Source organism: Pseudophryne corroboree, chromosome 1, assembly GCF_028390025.1.
Source record: "Pseudophryne corroboree isolate aPseCor3 chromosome 1, aPseCor3.hap2, whole genome shotgun sequence".
NCBI lineage: Eukaryota > Metazoa > Chordata > Amphibia > Anura > Myobatrachidae > Pseudophryne > Pseudophryne corroboree.
The window spans coordinates 771,829,923-771,845,199 of NC_086444.1; positions in this window are offsets into that span (position 1 = coordinate 771,829,923).

Here is a 15,277-nt window from a genome sequence, read left to right on the forward strand (position 1 = left end):
TCCATTTGGACCACAAACACTAGGCCTGATTTAAAGATGGATGGTTTTGCAACAGCCACTGTATCTTTGTAAACAGTGCAATTGTATGTTAATGCAGCAACTTGTTTTAATAGACACCTCCTGCCGACTTCTCTGATCAGGGGCTGCATTTGAGGATCAGAAAATCTGCATGAAGATCAGTCATCTGAGTAGCCCTCAGGTTACTGAGGATGATCAGGGAATTCACAATACTGAAGTCAGTGAAGCTGAGTTCAAGGACAGAGCCATTGGCTTCAGAAAATCTCAGAGGTACTGTATGTCCAATTTACAACAGGTTGCATAGATGCATCCAACGGAATAATGCACCTGATGTCAAGATGCATCATTATTAATCATCATTGGACATACTGTAACGAATAGTAGATTTTTATAGATTATATATAATATAATAAAAAATATAATATAAAATATTTAAAAAAGTTCCCAGTTAAAAAAGGACATGCTTCAGAGATGTTTTAAGAGAGGTATTGGCATACCATCTGCTGGCCAAGTCATCTTTTCAGCTATGTAATAAGAAAGCTTGCACATACATGCACAAAAGGCAAATATTGTGACAAGAGTCTTTTTATATCTCCTGTGTTGGTGCCACCTCTCCTAAGACATCACCACAGAAGGTAAGGGTGGGTCCACTGCATGGCACAGTATGTTTGTTGTCTGGTCTTGGTGCAGAGTGTACCCATGGGCCATGTGCATCACACTCCAGGCACCCAATATAGATGTGCCACAAACATGCCTTTTCCAGATCTTTAATAAGTAAAAGTGCTACAGGCTGTTGTTAATTCCTACTAATACATGAAGATGACAAGCATGATATCCCCATGTAAAGTGGCAGTAAGCACCAGCCTTCATTAGCTGAGCAGGATAATAGGGAAACCAACGGAGTAGGATCCCCCTGTCATGCTGTGAAGCAGCGCAAGCCTTTTCATCACAAGGCTGGAGCTATAGTGGGGACCTGTAAAAAGCTTGTGCATGCTGGAAGCTAATAACAGAAAAGAGAGGCACACAAATGGTCAGAATATTCTATTGAAATACAGAATACTTGAAAACCAAATAATTCAGAAAATAATAGCATAAAATATTAAAACTACTGTATAAATGTTGTTCTACCACAAAGTTGTATTTTTTCAATATACATCCAATGAAATCAACCTCTTGAATAAAAAATAGAAATTGATGAGCTTTGTGTGGCAGTTGAAAAGTGCCTTAGTAGTTTATTAGGCATAAAGGCTTGTCAAAACAAAAGGAGGATAAAAGAATTATTATGGCATTTGTCTGTAATGTGTCTGATCTGTAGAGGATGTACAGATGGATATGCAGATGTGCGAAGACAGAAAATTGCCTTCATTCATCTGCAGAATTCTCCAGAGTAACTAGTCATTTCTGAGGGTAAGAGGAGTGGCAGTAGAAGAGCCTGAATCAGCAGATCCTTTACAAGCCACTTGTGATGGAGTAGTAAAAATAAATTATGTATTTCATTAAAAATACCTGACCGTACCTTGAAAAAAAAATTACAATACACTGGAAATAATTTTTTAGGTGGCTAGCATTAAAAAGTTTCTTCTATGTAAAAATCCCAATGTGTTTCTATGTTGTTGTTGTTATGTAATTAATAAGTGCAAATAAGACCAGTTGTATACCTAAAAGGTTACTCTTTTACTTGCCTTCAGTGGCTACTGTGCATAACTTGTTTTATAGAGGGTGCCGTGGCCAGAATAATGTACCCATTTATGCGTGTAAAGAAAGAATGCAAGAGTCTTGTTGCAACCATGTAACATTATCATTTAAAATAAGTAAATACCCACATTGTACCACCAGGTTGTGTAGCCAGAACTTTGTAGACCCATAGCATACAAGTGCTTTTAGCCTAAATGGTATAGCCTGGGCCTTAATCTTGGTAAAATACAAAGACAATATTATAAATATCTATTTTGTATTATTCTAATCATTTTTATAGTCAAAACTCTGGAATAAAAGTCTATGATAGGTGAGGCAGCGCCTCACCTGCCTATCTTTTCTGCACATCTCTGATCAAATCTCACAAATTTCCAGCAGTGCAGTATATACTGCTGCAGCTGTGTATAATGTCCACATGAACCTTTTGGCTCATAAATTGTGTTTACATCTGGCTCTGGTACTAGTCAGTGACTCCTCAGCAATTTACCTCACTGCGCATCCACCATTGCAGAAGTCTCTGTACTTTAACATTTTTGGGGAGAAAGTTCTTCCTCATGGAATTTGTAGCTAATTTTGATGAACATCAGCTTTTCCACATTTTTACGAAGTAGCCTCCAATGCCCATCTCTCACAAGGTTCCAGGCTGTACTCTTTCCGAGTTTGTGCAATTGCCTCCAAATTGCCTTTTTTATATTTCCAGTATTCAAAGGGACTGTGTGACATGCTAATTTGTACATTGTAATTTAAACAATCCCCCACCATTTTATTGATGGTTACTATATCAGATTGAGTCTTTATAGAGTTGACAATAATTTTGGGCAATTCTTTTAGGCCTGACCAGATGTCATAATAATGTTGTTTCATTCTGATGCACTGAGGTGACTTATCTTCATCACCAGTGGGTCAGTTTTTTTTTTTTTTTTTTTTGCAGCAGCACCTGTATGGGTTGCTGCTCTGCTCGTCTATCGACTTATCCTTGATTGATTTTATTTTTAAAAGAAGCAAAGAAATTAGTTTTTCACAACTGAGATTGTTTTGGGTGTACATAATGTACAGTAGAACACCAACATACAGAACAGTAATATATGCTGCATCACTCATTGAACACACATTAATACCTCTTTCACACTGCCACAAAAACCCGGGTTAACCTGGGTCACAGCTCAGTGTGAATGGGGTTGGGTCCAGTGACCTTATAATCCTATCTGTGTTGCTCCCTGGGTTGGTCTGGGAAGGACCAGGTTACAGGGCAATGTGAATGGGTAACCTAGGTTATCTGACCAGGGTCTCATTCATAGCATAGGGAGAGCAACAATCCCGATGCTTGGAGATGATGCCAAGCGCCGGAAGTTGTAACCCCCGGCAGTATCTCGGGTCCGGTCTGCGGTGTGAATGGGTTTCAAGATGCTGTGGCATGGCTTGAAACTTGTGCTCAGTGGGCTGGGCTGGACCTGGTACTTTGGTCTGAAAGGGTTATAAATAAATCATAATAGATTTTTTTTAATTTAGTTAGAAAAAGAAAAGAGTGCAGTTTTTTTGTTTTTATAGAACTGGAACTCATCCAACAAAGAGGTCTTCTTGGGTGCAGCGGCCTCCAACACAGCCAGTGCAATGAGCATACTATTTTTTGGACAAATAATAAACAATATCGTATAGTATAGTATAGTATAGTATAGTATAGTATACTACAGTAATAGATTTCCTAGGGAAAAAATTGGTGCAGGTTTCCGTAAATGACACTATAAAATGGTGTTATATTTTTTAAAGCACAGTGCCTCACAATGTAGCACAGCCTCTCCCGCTGATCTTCTGTCACAGTGTGTATGAAATGAATACTCCAGTGCTCATAATGGTGTCTATTTTATTTTTTTCTCCACAGTGCAGTGCCTCACAGTTCAGCAGCCCTCTTCCACAAATTTCCTGTGTGTGTGTGTGTGTGTGTGTGTGTGTGTGTGTGTGTGTGTGTGTGTGTAAAATGATTAAATGAATGCCCCAATTACCATTTTTTGGCTCACAAAACAGTACCCCACAGTGCAGCACACCCTATCCTCTTGGTCTCATGTGTGAAATGGCACTTGATCTCGAGTGAGGGACTTATATGCAGTCCAAAACACGCAAGATCTGGCACAGGGAATATGACGTTTTGCCTCATTTTTGGATCCAAACATGGTGGGAAGACCTGGGAAGAGACTTGCATCGACTCATAATGGCTACGTTCGGTTTCCACATGTCGAACTGCACATCTCTGCTACTGTATATATATATATATATATAGATTATGTGAGTGTTTGCATTTTACAACGTTTATACAGATGTGTCCTCATTCACCTAGTGTTGTTACACCATAAGGTGCAAAAAGCTGAGTGCACCGTAGGTGTTCCACCACAGGTAGAGAGTCCCATAATGGTGTACATTTACCTAAATGTTGGGTCTTATTCACATCACAGTTGAAAGACAAGTTGCCTATATTGTACTAGGCACACTAGATTAGTACTTTTGTAACAAAGCAATTGGTATAATGTCACAGATTAATTATTTGTGACATGAGGCAAGGTGTGAGTCACTTAAGTCTTACGCCTTTTTTCACGAATTAGTAACTGAGTCACACACATACTGTAAGCTATGGTACATGACCTGCCGGCATCAGTATATAGTCTACTGTTCCTCTGCATTGTACTTTTCTTGTATTAGTTATATAAATAAGACACATATTTTGTGAAAAAGACTCTGGTAGGGCTCGTGGTCCAGCTAAGATATAAAGTCTGTGGCACCAAATGGTGATTTTTGGTGCAATTTCAGAATAGGTTTTTGTGCACACATCTGTGCATGTGATAATGCATGCTAAAATGGTATTACATATACATAATTTACACCATGCAGTCAATGATGGTATGTTAATGTTAAATATTGCCGAGCCCCTTGTGTGTGTTATATGTATCAAGACATGATATGCCAAACTGTCATCTTCAATACACAACCCTGTCTTTCAGGACCCATCAGGAAGCTATGACCAGCTGAAATGTAAGTGACATCACAAATGCATGTAATGGGTTAAACTGGGGAGGGTCACTTCATCTGTCATGCCTATACCCTTCATTAATATGAAGGATTGGACGCTGTTCTCGAAGGACCTTGTTAAACTTCCAGACACAATACCAGCAGCACACACTCTCTGTCTAATCTTCTGTCACTGTGATATGGATGAAAATAACCAAGGGCATAGCTACCATAGGTGCAAGGAGTACAGCTGCTATGGGGCCCAGAGAGGGAGCCTACTTTCCCTGTCAAAGTTTACATGACTTTTCTCTATTGGGTGGTACATAGGCACACTTCCAAATTTTTGCCTTGTGGCCTACAATCAGGGCTGTTTCTAGACAATTTGGCTCCCAGTGCGAGATTCAAAAATGTGCCCCCCCCATTGGCATAAAAAATTGCCCCGCCCTGATATAAAAAAACACAAATTTGCACACAACGACGGCATGTGTGCTCCTGGCAAGGGGTGTTTGACCTCGCTAAAATGGGGTGGTCTCACTAAAATGGGCGTGTCCTCGGAGGATAAGACTACCTTACACCCCAGTTTCTGACCCTGCCCCAACAGACCTCGACCACCACAGGGAAAAAAAACTAATTCCACCATATTAAGCCCCACAGTAATGCCCCTTGCACCATATTATGCCACATACCACAATCCCCGTGATACATTATGCCCCACAGTAAAGCTTCAAATTACTTTTAAATTACCTGCTCATTGCCAAGGATTTTATGCACTGGGTGTCATGCTCCTTGCCAGGGGTTTCATGGGCTGGGTGTCATGTTCCTTGCCAGTGGTTTCATATCTGGGATCCATGCTTGTTGCCAGGGGTGTCATGCTCATTGCCAGGGGTAATACTTGTTACCAGGGGTGTGTAATGCTAGTTGCCAGGGGTGTGTAATGCTAGTTGCCAGGGGTGTGTAATTCTAGTTGCCAGAGTAATTCTAGTTGCCAGGGATAATTCTAGTTGGCAGGGGTGTGTAATGCTAGTTGCCATGGGTAATGCTTGTTTGCAGGGGTGTGTAATGCTAGTTGCCAGGGGTAAGTAATTCTATTTGCCAGGGGTAATGATAGTTGCCAGGGATGTGTAATTCTAGTTGCTTGGAGTAATGCTAGTTGCCAGGGGTGTGTAATTCTAGTTGCCTGGGGTAATGTTAATTGGCAGGGGTGTGTAATGCTAGTTGCCTTGGGTAATGCCAGCCCACCAGTGCCCACCCATCCACCTGCCCGCTAGCTAGATAGCTCCTGTCCCGCCAGATCCTGCTCACAATCTCCGCTCCCCCTCTCCCTCTCCTCCCTGTCACACACTAGTATGGCAATAACTTCTGTAATACTCCACTCTGGGTGTAGTTTCGCAAAATGATGCATTGTGTCATGAGGTCTCAACGTAAACGCATCATTCCGCAAATCTTCACCCCCAGAGCGGAGTACTATGTCAGGGAGGAAAGGAAGCAGAGTCCAGTCAGGAGAAAAGTGCTGTGGCGGGTGCCTTGTGCAGTTGCACGCATCGCCAGCCGCTAGAAACGACACTGCCTACAATATATCTGGTTGCACCCCTGGACCTGCTCATTGTACTGTGGTATAAAATGAACTGGAGTGCTCTCTATTGTGAAACAATATGAAGCGGAGGCATTATACTGTGGAAAAAATGAAATTAATATATACAGTAACAAACACAAAACAAAAGGAGACGGCACTTACAGATGTGTCCTCACACATCTTTATAATAAATTGCTGCTTGGCGTGGCGTGGCGTTGCCAGCGGCGGAACTCTGGGAGGCAGTGGAGTCGGCTGACCCCGGGCTCCTGGCCTCAAGGGGGCACATCTCCTCCACTGTCTCCCACTGCCGTTCACCGCGCTGCTGCTGTCTGTGAGGGGAGGAGAGCGCAGCGTGCGCCTCCCCTGCCCCTCACTCTCCGGCAGCGGCGCGCTTCAATTCAGCGCCGGTCCGTGAGCCAATCAGAGCTTGCGGACCGGCAGCTAAGGCTGCCGGTCCGCGAGCTTTGATTGGCTCATGGACCGGTGCATAATTGAAGAGGGACACAGCCGCCGGAGAGTGAGGGGCAGGAGAGGCGCACGCTGCGCTCTCCTCCCCTCACAGACAGCAGCAGCAGCGCAGTGAGCAGCACAAGGGATGGGGGGGCATGTATATCTGGCACTGGGGGCATTGCTGGCACTGTGGGGACATGTATACCAGGCACTGGGGGTCATATCTGGCACTGTGGGGACACTGGCATTGGGGGCATAGCTGGCACTGTGGGGACATATATATCTGGCACTGGGGGGCATATCTGGCACTGTGGGGACACTGGCATTGGGAGCATAGCTGGCACTGTGGGGACATATATATCTGGCACTGGAGGCATATCTGGCACTGGGAACACTGGCATTGGGGGCATAGCTGGCACTGTGGGGACATATATATCTGGCACTGGGGGCATATCTGGCACTGGGGGCATTGCTGGCACTTAGGGAACATATATATCTGGCACAAGGGGCATAGCTGGCACTGTGGGGGCATATATATCTGGCACTGGAGGCATATCTGGCACAGGGGCATAGCTGGCACTGGGGGGACATGTATATCTGGCACTGGGGGCAGAGCTGGCACTGTGTGGGGACATGTATATCTGGCACTGGGGCATATCTGGCACTGGGGGGACATGTATATCTGGCACTGGGGGGTCATGTGTATCTGGCACTGTGAGGCATATATGTATCTGGCACTGTGAGGCATATATGTATCTGGCACTGTGGGGCATATATGTATCTGGCACTTTGGAGCATATATGTATCTGGCACTGTGGGGACATATGTTTCTGGCAGTGTGGAGGCACACATTTTTTGACATTTTTATATGTATGTGGCACTGTACAGGGGCATTATGGGTGGTCTTCAGGTTGCCAACTGTTGGGATCCCGGCGCACAGTATACCGGCGCCGGAATCCCGACAGCCGACATACCGACAGTTTTTCTCCCTCGTGGGGGTCCACGACCCCCCTGGAGGGAGAATAAACAGCGTGGCAAGCGTAGAGAGCCCGCAAGGGGCTCATTTGCGCTCGCCACGCTGTCGGTATGCCGGCGGTCGGGCTTCTGGTGCCGGTATGCTGGTCGCCTGGAGCCCGGCCCCCGGCATACCATACCTCACCCGGGCATTATATGTATTTGGCACTGTACAACATGACTAAAAACGGAGTTATGACACAAGGTCATACTCCTACAAACGTCATAACGAAAGGTGTGCGCACAAAATGGGGTGTGGCTTTGTGAAAACTAGACCATGCCCCCATTTTTGCACACGCGCCTTCGGCGCGCGCATGATACTGGCTCTTGCCCTTGACTGCAGATCTTTTCTGGCTCTTTGCATCTGACTGGTTGGGCACCCCTGTCCTAGTATATACAGAGAGCTGGCTGTGGCTAAAGCTAGGGGGAGCTCCAGAATGCAGCTCCTGCCATGCCCGTTGGGCTGATAGCAGCAGGTAGGCACTGGCAGCACTTGCCTCATGCTGCACTGTGGGGGTGTGTGTAGTTGGAAAGGGGAGGGGTGCTGGGGGGTCTTTAATGAATGTTGGCAGCACTGTGTTTTATGTGTGCATATTTAAGCGAGGTGTGTGTGTGTGTGTGTGTGTGTGTGTGTGTGTAAGTGAAGGAAGCATGTGTTTGTTTTTGTGTGTGTGTGTGTTTTTAAGTGAAAGAGGCATGTGTACGTGTAAGGGAGACGTGTGTGTGTGTGTGTGTGAGAGAGGCATATGTGTGTGTGTGTAAGTGAAAGAGGCATGTTTGTGTGTTTAAGTGAAGGAAGTGTGTGTGTGTGTGTGTGTGTGTGTGTGTGTGTGTGAGTTTAAATGAAGGAGGCGTGTGTGTGATTTTAAGTGAATGAAGCATGTGTAAGTGAGAGGCGTGTGTGTGAGAGGTGTGTGTGCAAGTGAGAGGCGTGTGTGTAAGTGAGGATTGTGTGTGTTTAAGCGAAGGAGGCATGTGTGTGTTTAAGCTAAGGAGGCGTGTGTAAGTAAGAGGTGTGAGTGTAAGTAGAGGTGTGTGTGTTTAAGTGAAAGAGGCGTTTGTGTGTTGTTTATATATATATATATATATATATATATATATATTGTATATCGGCACACCACTGCGCCAACGCATCTACATTGTGACACACTGTTGGGTGAGGGAGTACTGTAGGTGTGCTATAAAGGTATGCTGGTGTCTATTTTATTGTGATGACTGACTTGGAGTGCCGTCCACTTTGTATGTGTATCTATATTACTATTTGGAAAGGCACCTGAGCACGCTACTGCTGTTCAACATGAGTGCCGGATAGCTACATATGAAGGGTGTGTATGTATACAGTATGTAGGGGGGGCACCAACATTTATCAGGCCTCCGGGCGACTGGGGTGAACTTACGCCACTGGGCGTTGCTACGATCGTGGCACAGCACACAAGCAGCAGTCTATTCTGCTACTATTCACATAAGCGTATATACGCATGCTCCTGTGAATGCCACTGACAAATATTGATTACAGGAATGGGTTGCCGGAGCATAGTTCCCCACTGCCCATTTCTATTTAGTGATGCCACCTCCCCCTGTTAAAAGCAGGCAATGGGAGCATCAGTCCCTGCTGCCTGTGGCATCAAATCATCTTTTCCTGTACTGAATAGTACACGCCCGCTACTGCATGCTATGCCAGGAATATCATACACATTGCAGACAAAGGTGGTCATTCCGAGTTGTTCGATCGTTGCCGATTTTCGCTATGCTGCGATTTGTTGCTAAATGCGAATGCACAAGGCATGCAGGGCACATGCGCTTAGTTATTTAACTAAAAACTTAGTAGATTTGCTATGGATCCTGCAGAGCTTTTCAGTCGCTCTGCTGATCGGTGAATGATTGACAGTAAAGGGGCATTTCTGGGTGGTAACTGAGTGTTTTCCGGGAGTGTGTTAAAAAACGCAGGTGTGTCAGGGAAAAACGGGGGAGTGGCTGGCCGTACGCAGGGCGTGTTTGCGATGTCAAACCAGGAACTAAACGGACTGAGCTGATTGCAATTTGTGAGTAGGTCTGGAGCTACTCAGAAACTACCAAGAATTATTTAGTAGCAGTTCTGCTAATCTTTCGTTCGCTATTCTGCTAAGCTAAGATACACTCCCAGAGGGCGGTGGCCTAGCGTGTGCAATGCTGCTAAAAGCAGCTAGCGAGCGAACAACTCGGAATGAGGGCCAAAGATGTGTGAGGACACAGCTGTATATCAAAATACAAAAAAATATCAAATACTGATATGGCACAAAGGGGGTAATTCAGAGTTTATCGCAGCAGCAAATTTGTTAGCAGTTGGGCAAAACCATGTGCACTGCCGGTGTGGCAGATATAACATTTGCAGAGGAAGTTAGATTTGGGTGGGTTATTTTTAGTGATGAGCGGGTTCGGTTCCTAGGAAACCGGGGACTATTTTTTTGAAGTGCCATCCTGTCTGACACTGCAGTGCCACTCCTAGATGGGCCAGGTGTTTGTGTCGGCCACTTGGGTCGCTTAGCTTAGTCACACAGCTATCTCATTGCGCCTCTTTTTTTCTTTGCATCATGTGCTGTTTGGGGACTATTTTTTTGAAGTGCCATCCTGTCTGACACTGCAGTGCCACTCCTAGATGGGCCAGGTGTTTGTGTCGGCCACTTGTGTCGCTTAGCTTAGTCACACAGCGACCTTGGTGCGCCTCTTTTTTTCTTTGCATCATGTGCTGTTTGAGGACAATTTTTTTGAAGTGCCATCCTGCCTGACACTGCAGTGCCACTCCTAGATGGGCCAGGTGTTTGTGTCGGCCACTTGTGTCGCTTAGCTTAGTCACACAGCGACCTTGGTGCGCCTCTTTTTTTCTTTGCATCATGTGCTGTTTGAGGACAATTTTTTTGAAGTGCCATCCTGCCTGACACTGCAGTGCCACTCCTAGATGGGCCAGGTGTTTGTGTCGGCCACTTGTGTCGCTTAGCTTAGCCATCCAGCGACCTCGGTGCAAATTTTAGGACTAAAAATAATATTATGAGGTGTGAGGTGTTCAGAATAGACTGAAAATGAGTGGACATTATGGTTATTGAGGTTAGTAATACTATGGGATCAAAATGACCCCCAAATTCTATGATTTAAGCTGTTTTTGAGGGTTTTTTGTAAAAAAACACCCGAATCCAAAACACACCCGAATCCAACAAAAATTTTCATTGAGGTTTTGCCAAAACGCGTCCGAATCCAAAACACGGCCGCGGAACCGAATCCAAAACCAAAACACAAAACCCGAAAAATTTCCGTTGCACATCACTAGTATTTTGTTTCTGTGCAGGGTAAATAATGGCTGCTTTATTTTTACACTGCAATTTAGATTTCAGTTTGAACACACCCCACCCAAATCTAACTATCTCTGCACGTTATATCTGCCCTACCTGCACTGCACATGGGCCCTCATTTCAAGTTGTTTGCTCGCTATCTGCTTTTAGCAGCATAGCACACGCTAGGCTGCCGCCCTCTGGTGGTCATTCCGAGTTGTTCGCTCGTTGCCGATTTTCGCTATGCTGCGATTTGCTGCTAAATGCGCATGCACATGGTACGCAGCGCGCATGCGCTAAGTTATTTAACTAAAAACGTAGCAGTTTTGCTGGTGTTCGTACGACGCTTTTCAGTCGCACTGCTGATCGGTAAATGATTGACAGGAAAGGGGCGTTTCTGGGAGGTAACTGAGCGTTTTCCGGGAGTGTGCTAAAAAACGCAGGCGTGTCAGGGAAAAACGCGGGAGTGTCTGGAGAAACGGGGGAATGGCTGGCCGTACGCAGGGCGTGTTTATGACGTCAAACCAGGAACTAAACTGACTGAGCTGATTGCAATCTAGGAGTTGGTCTGGAGCTACTCAGAAACTGCCAAGAATTATTTAGTAGCAGTTCTGCTAATCTTTAGTTCGCTATTCTGCTAAGCTAAGATACACTCCCAGAGGGCGGTGGCCTAGCGTGTGCAATGCTGCTAAAAGCAGCTAGCGAGCGAACAACTCGGAATGAGGGCCAAAGATGTGTGAGGACACAGCTGTATATCAAAATACAAAAATATCAAATACTGATATGGCACAAAGGGGGTAATTCAGAGTTGATCGCAGCAGCAAATTTGTTAGCAGTTGGGCAAAACCATGTGCACTGCAGGTGTGGCAGATATAACATTTGCAGAGGAAGTTAGATTTGGGTGGGTTATTTTTAGTGATGAGCGGGTTCGGTTCCTCAGAAACCGAACCCCCCCCGAACTTCACCCATTTTACACGGGTCCGAGGCATACTCGAATTCTCCCGTATGGCTCGGTTAACCCGAGCGTGCCCGAAGTCATTATCCCGCTGTCGGATTCTCGCGAGATTCGGATTCTATATGAGCAGCCGCGCGTCGCCGCCATTTTCACTCGTGCATTGGAAATGTTAGGGAGAGGACGTGGCTGGCGTCCTCTCCGTTTATTAATGATGATGCAAATATTTGTGCTTATTGCTTAATTGTGGGGACTGGGGAGCAGCTGTATTATATAGGAGGAGTACAGTGCAGAGTTTTGCTGACAGTGACCACCAGTATACGTTGTCTGCCTGAAAAACACTCCATATCTGTGCTCAGTTTGCTGCATATATCTGTGCTCACACTGCTTAATTGTGGGGACTGGGGACCAGCAGTATTATATAGGAGGAGTACAGTGCAGAGTTTTGCTGACAGTGACCACCAGTATACATTGTCTGCCTGAAAAACACTCCATATCTGTGCTCAGTGTGCTGCATATATCTGTGCTCACACTGCTTTATTGTGGGGACTTGGGACCGGCAGTATTATATAGGAGAAGTACAGTGCAGAGTTTTGCTGACAGTGACCACCAGTATACGTTGTCTGCCAGAAAAACACTCCATATCTGTGCTCAGTGTGCTGCATATATCTGTGCTCACACTGCTTAATTGTGGGGACTGGGGACCAGCAGTATTATATGGGAGGAGTACAGTGCAGAGTTTTGCTGACAGTGACCACCAGTATATATAGCAGTACGGTACGGAAGGCCACTGCTCTACTTACCTCTGTGTCGTCAAGTATACTATCCATCTAGATTCTATACCTGTGGTGCATTTTAGTTTTGCAGTTTGCTGACAGTGACCACCAGTATATATAGCAGTACGGTACGGAAGGCCACTGCTCTACCTACCTCTGTGTCGTCAAGTATACTATCCATCTAGATTCTATACCTGTGGTGCATTTTAGTTTTGCAGTTTGCTGACACAGTGACCACCAGTATATATAGCAGTACGGTACGGAAGGCCACTGCTCTACCTACCTCTGTGTCGTCAAGTATATTATCCATCCTTACCTGTGGTGCATTTCAGTTGTGCGCATTATATATAGTAGTAGGCCATTGCTATTGATACTGGCATATAATTCCACACATTATAAAATGGAGAACAAAAATGTGGAGGTTAAAATAGGGAAAGATCAAGATCCACTTCCACCTCGTGCTGAAGCTGCTGAGCTAGTCATGGCCGAGACGATGAAATGCCATCAACGTCGTCTGCCAAGGCCGATGCCCAATGTCATAGTAGAGAGCACGTAAAATCCAAAAAACAAAAGTTCCGTAAAATTACCCCAAAATCAAAATTGAAAGCGTCTGATGAGAAGCGTAAACTTGCCAATATGCCATTTACAGCACGTAGTGGCAAGGAACGGCTGAGGCCCTGGCCTATGTTCATGGCTAGTGGTTCAGATTAACATGAGGATGGAAGCACTCATCCTCTCGCTAGAAAACTGCAGTGCCACTCCTAGATGGGCCAGGTGTTTGTGTCGGCCACTTGGGTCGCTTAGCTTACTCACACAGCGACCTTAGTGCGCCTCTTTTTTTCTTTGCATCATGTGCTGTTTGGGGACTATTTTTTTGAAGTGCCATCCTGTCTGACACTGCAGTGCCATTCCTAGATGGGCCAGGTGTTTGTGTCGGCCACTTGGGTCGCTTAGCTTAGTCACACAGCTACCTCATTGCGCCTCTTTTTTTCTTTGCATCATGTGCTGTTTGGGGACTATTTTTTTGAAGTGCCATCCTGCCTGACACTGCAGTGCCACTCCTAGATGGGCTAGGTGTTTGTGTCGGCCACTTGTGTCGCTTAGCTTAGTCACACAGCGACCTTGGTGCGCCTCTTTTTTTTTTTGCATCATGTGCTGTTTGGGGACTATTTTTATGAAGTGCCATCCTGTCTGACACTGCAGTGCCATTCCTAGATGGGCCAGGTGTTTGGGTCGGCCACTTGGGTCGCTTAGCTTAGTCACACAGCTACCTCATTGCGCCTCTTTTTTTCTTTGCATCATGTGCTGTTTGGGGACTATTTTTTTGAAGTGCCATCCTGTCTGACACTGCAGTGCCACTCCTAGATGGGCCAGGTGTTTGTGTCGGCCACTTGGGTCGCTTAGCTTAGTCACACAGCGACTTTGGTGCGCCTCTTTTTTTCTTTGCATCATGTGCTGTTTGGGGACTATTTTTTTGAAGTGCCATCCTATCTGACACTGCAGTGCCACTCCTAGATGGGCCAGGTGTTTGTGTCGGCCACTTGGGTCGCTTTAGCTTAATCACACAGCGACCTTGGCGTGCCTTTTTTTTTCTTTGCATCATGTGCTGTCTGGGGACTATTTTTTTGAAGTGCCATCCTGTCTGACACTGCAATGCCACTCCTAGATGGGCCAGGTGTTTGTGTCGGCCACTTGGGTCGCTTAGCTTAGTCACACAACTACCTCATTGCGCCTATTTTTTTCTTTGCATCATGTGCTGTTTGGGGACTATTTTTTTGAAGTGCCATCCTGTCTGACACTGCAGTGCCACTCCTAGATGGGCAAGGTGTTTGTGTCGGCCACTTGGGTCGCTTAGCTTAGTCACACAGCGACCTTGGTGCGCCTCTTTTTTTCTTTGCATCATGTGCTGTTTGGGACTATTTTTTTGAAGTGCCATCCTATCTGACACTGCAGTGCCACTCCTAGATGGGCCAGGTGTTTGTGTCGGCCACTTGGGTCGCTTAGCTTAATCATACAGCTACCTCATTGCGCCTCTTTTTTTCTTTGCATCATGTGCTGTTTGGGGACTATTTTTTTGAAGTGCCATCCTATCTGACACTGCAGTGCCACTCCTAGATGGGCCAGGTGTTTGTGTCGGCCTCTTGGGTCGCTTAGCTTAGTCACACAGCCACCTCATTGCGCCTCTTTTTTTCTTTGCATCATGTGCTGTTTGTGGACTATTTTTTGAAGTGCCATTCTGTCTGACACTGCAGTGCCACTCCTAGATGGGCCAGGTGTTTGTGTCGGCCACTTGGGTCGCTTAGCTTAGTCACAGAGATACCTCATTGCGCCTCTTTTTTTATTTGCATCATGTGCTGTTTGGGGACTATTTGTTTGAAGTGCCATCATATCTGACACTGCAGTGCCACTCCTAGATGGGCCAGGTGTTTGTGTCGGCCACTTGGGTCGCTTAGCTTAGTCACACAGCTACCTCATTGCGCCTCTTTTTTTCTTTGCATCA